A 4,893-nucleotide genomic window follows, 5' to 3' on the forward strand; every position below is an offset into this window, starting at 1 on the left:
AGGAGGGTGATACCCCTGCTGCTGATTCTGATTATTATATCCATGTGGCCTTGGGTAAGGTGCCATATTGTTAGGGGGTCTCATACCTCCCATGTTTCCATTGTTGAACTGTGGATGGACTGGCCTGTATTGCTGATTTTGCTGGCCCCAATTCTGACCACCCTGTCTCTGGCCTCCATAATTAGACACATAATTCATGTCTTCAGGGTAGTGGTGATGATCATGTTCTGCATTCCATTGGTTACCGATTGGCTGACTAATGCAAGATGCTCACAAGCCCCCATTGGTAGTATCTACGATGTATACCTGCTGCTTCTGCCCTGACTCTTCCACCTTTTTGGTGAGTATACTCATCTGTGTCAATAAGGTGGCCATATTTTTCAGCCATAGAGTTGGATGGATCTAAGGGTATTGAGTGAACCACTGGAGTGATAGGTGCATTCCTGGTTGTCCATCCCGAATTTTGTGCCATCTTGTCAAGTAGACTCTGGCCTTCTCTCTATGTTTTGCTCAAAAATGCTCTACCAGCTGAAGCATCAACAATGTTCTTCACGCTATCTGACAATCCCATGTAAAACCGCTACCCCAACATCAGATCTGGAATACCATGGTGCGGGCATATAACCAGCATCCCTTTAAAGCGCTCCCATGTTTCATGCAGTGTCTCCATTGGTCTTTGTTTAAAACTCAAAATTTCATCAATTTGTTGAGCAGTCTTATTGGGTGGGTAGAACTTGTTATGGAATTTCCTGACTAACTCATCCCAAGTTATTATAGAATTTATGGGAAGTGAGTTTAGCCAAGTCTGGGCAGCTCCTGTCATTGAGAATGGAAACAATAACAGCTTGATTGCTTCAGGAGTTACGTTGGGCTGCCTTTGGGTTTTACAGATAGAGAGGAAGTTCTTCAAGTGTTGCTGAGGATCTTCGACTTGCGACCTTGAAAATAGTCCCTTGTTTAGCAACAAGTGCAACATGTTATTCGTAATTTGGAATGACTCAGCCTGTATCTGCGGAACTACAATGGTTGTGGACAGATATTCAGCTGTGGGTTGTGCCCAGTCATAGAGAGCAGCCTCTGGCACTATTGGTACCGCTGGGTTTTCCTCGTGATCCCCCATGACTGTTTCGAATTGTGCAGTTGTTGGTTGTTGTTTGTTTTTCCGATTAGCCCGATTCAAGTCCTTGAAAACTTTCTCGGGATCTGATAATGCTTTAAATACTTCACCAGATCTCGATGAGTTTCTAGGCATGCACCTGTGCAACCAAGTCAACAAACGTTAAAATTTCAATGTAAAAATTGGGTATAGAGAAAAAATGACTACAATAAGAATTTTTGTACTTCTTTCAATTGTAATTGATAACACCGTTAATTCCCCGGCAACGACGCCAAAATTTGATCACGCCCAACTATGCCTTATAAAAGGACAATGCGGACGTTACAAATATAACCTGAGTATTTATGCCCAGAGTCGAATCCACAGAGAATTAACCTATCAATTACATTCGTTGGACTTACTAAATTCTTTAGAATCAACTTCCCCAAACGTTGTGAATAATAGTTGATGGTATATTTAATAACTAAGATTGAAAGCCAATAAACAGTTGTAAACTAATATGCGTAAGTTGTGAACAATAATGAGAAGGTTCTAAGGTAGTGATTTCCCCTATTGATGGAATCCCTTCTGTTTATGTTTCATATAGATTTACCAACACCTCTCTATCAACCATGAACAATCTTTTTACCGTGAATCTCTCCCGAGTAATCACGATAGTTTACTAGACGCACTCTCCCGAGATACGCTAGCTAGCTTTGTTTATTACAGTTCACTTTAGATTACACCCAAGACTTCGTTATCCCTAATCCCGCCTTTAAACTCGCAGTTATAGATCCCTTTTATACTTTGGGAGTGATGTTGTTCAACAATTACCTAAATATGCACTCTCTTCCGAGTTATGCATACTAAATAGGCACAACTAATTGAGGATCCTGTCAATTAACTACAACAAACACGTAGTTGAACAAATAGAGATTAAACTGGCAAACTATATTAACATAATCAAGAAGTTCATCCTTCAATAGGTTCCATCAAAACCCTAGACAAAGGATTTAGCTACTCATGACAATGGGTAAATAAACTATGAAAATATTCATGATCAAAATTGCAAGAAAAATAAAGAGAATAAGAAAATATGATGTTTTGGGTGATCTCTCACACTTGTTTCTCTTGCCAAAGTACTTTCTAAAACATTACATGCCCCCCTTGGGCGAGTTCAATTATTTAATATAGGGTTTTGGGCTAAAAATCTCGTGTTTTGCACTTCAATCCCTCAATTTTCCGCTTCCTATCGCGGTCCTACCGCGGTTACGCCAAGACCGCGGCCAACTAGACTCTCAGAATCCGCAACAGCCTTCTGCCGCGGTCCAACCGCGGTTACGCCGGGACCGCGGCAGTCCATCTCCAGTTCTGGTTTTGCGGCCTTCGCGTGGTGCACTTAGCGGATATTGCAAGATTGGCCTCTTTTTCTCCGTAATTGATCCCAAAAGTACTCCATAGACTTCTTTTATTGTATATAGCCTGCAAAGCATGAAAAGCACTAATCAGAGCATTTTGTTATCACTTTTTACCATAAAAACTATACACGAAGGTGATTTTTTAGGGCCTAATTATAGTCCAGTTCACCTATTATCAATATATTTTCAAACATGTCCGCATACTTTTTCTTAAGTGATTAAAAAGTTTAAGTTCTGTGTAATAACGATATAAAAAATATTTAGATTAATAGGTCATTTAAAAGATAATTACAAATAAATTCAAATAATAAATAACTTATAACAGGTTGAAAATAACCTATAACAGGTTGAATTGTATTGATGACTTAAATCTGTACAATACTGTATAGCTCCTCTAAAAATAATAGTCGAAAAAATATATTATTTTTTATATTTTTTTGTATATATATATATACATTCTGTATGTTATATACAAAATTATATAAATTTTATATACTTTTTCGGTTACCAAATATAAATAGTTTCTAGCGCGGGTTAAAAGTGAAAAAAGTCCAAAAATTAGGATGTGTGGCCTTGTGAGACTGAGAGTGTTGGGTTTTGTACCCAACCTAAACACTATGTGGAAGATTGGGATAGAGCTCTCTATTATACTCTTTCCTAGCTAAAAACAAGAAATTGCCACAATAGATATAGTTATAAGCTTTAGTTTAAACGGAAAATGGCCAAAAATATCCCTATCGTATGGTAAATGGTTTATAAAAGCTCCCCCTCCCCCCCCCCCCCCCCGTCCATCTATTCATCTGAAAATATATATAGGACATTATTTCTAATTTCAAATTTACCCTCGCGACTAACGGAATTCCATATTTGCATCTCATTAACTGATCTGGCCTTATTTCATTTGTCCACGTGGATCAGTGGGGCTAACATTATCTTCGGGTATTTTTTACCTATTAAACCGATCCGACCCATTTCTTTTACCTATGGGTCAGTCTTTTAACCCTAAACTCACCGACAAAATACTTACTTTTTACCATTTCTCTCATTTCTTCTATCTAATCTATCAATGGCAATTTTAGGGCTTCGTTAGGGTTCATTGTCTGGTCCGATTTGGTGCGCTCAAAACAGGAAGACCTTTGATTTCCAGCGATATCTTGCATTATTATCTGATTAAAGTAAGTATTTACAGCTTAAAGTTATTAAATTGTAGAGTTGGGGAATATTTGGGAACTGATAGGTTTATGTCTGCTGCATGTGATGTTTTTATCTTTTCTAAGCTATTTTTTGTACCTTTCTAGAATTTTTTATGTTACTTTTGTTTTTGGTGGTCCTTATTGTATTGGTCCTACATATTAAAGCTATAGTTTTTGTCGATTTATATATTTAATTGATGGTGGGGTTTCATATCTTTATATTTTTATTGTCGCTTTGTATTATACAACTGATGTGGTCCCATTTTGGCCTTTTTTATTATTGTTGCATGTGATTTTATCCGAAGTATGGTGGATAAAGTGAACTTATATTTTAATTATGGGGGGTGAGTGGGTATTGTAACCTACATTGTCTTATACTAAGAGAGATGTGCACATATTTAGTGGTTATGAAGTATACCATCTCTCTTATATTGATTTGTGTAAAGAATACACTGAAGTGATAGGATATGTTGAGATACAACAGCTGATATTTCTTGACCCTTCTGGGAGGTATTTTTTGTTATATGGGGATGAAGGGATTAGGAAGATTCAAGCCCTAATTAATGATGTTTTCACTAATGTACAATTATTTGGTGTTGACCTGTTGGATGATACTGTAAATGTTCCTGTATTTACCTAATTTACAGCAATAATAGATAGTGTACCTGTTGTTGTAGCTTTTGAATGTGATAGTGGTGAAGATGATACAGGTATTGAAAGTGTTGATAATGATTATGATAGTGATGCCTTAGGTTTATTTGAGAGGCAGAAGAAGTGTGAGGTAACTGACAACCTTGATAGGTATAAAACATTGGAAAAAGGGTATGATTTTCAAAGATCTTGCTGAAGCTAAGGAGGTTATTGGTTATTATGTTGTGTCTAATAAGAGAAGGTAGATAAGAGTGATAAGAGAAGACTTAGATACAAGTGTCAGATTGGTTGTCCTTTTAAATGTCTTATTTCTTAGGATGGCAAAGATCAAGGGGTAAAGATAAAAACTTGGAGGGATGAACATGACTGTGGTGAAGTCTTTGAGAACATAAAAGCTACTCTTGCTGCTTTAGCATATTATTTTAAGAGAAATATTCAAAATAATCCTAAGTTTAAGATTAAAGAGATGGAGGTTAATTTAGAGGATAGATTTAGTTTGAATGTGAGTGACTAAAAGTTAAAAAGGGTAAAGAGA

At 36.9% G+C, this 4,893-nt stretch overlaps 1 non-coding gene across 1 annotated transcript; it reads left to right on the forward strand.

The window, feature by feature from the left end:
- Positions 1-602: 602 nt before the first annotated feature.
- Positions 603-709, forward strand: LOC142171348 (small nucleolar RNA R71). The gene has a single exon (XR_012700920.1). It is a non-coding gene; the product is annotated as a small nucleolar RNA R71 (small nucleolar RNA).
- The last annotated feature ends 4,184 nt before the right edge of the window (positions 710-4,893 follow it).

This window comes from Nicotiana tabacum, chromosome 16 (genome assembly GCF_000715075.1).
Source record: "Nicotiana tabacum cultivar K326 chromosome 16, ASM71507v2, whole genome shotgun sequence".
Lineage (NCBI taxonomy): Eukaryota > Viridiplantae > Streptophyta > Magnoliopsida > Solanales > Solanaceae > Nicotiana > Nicotiana tabacum.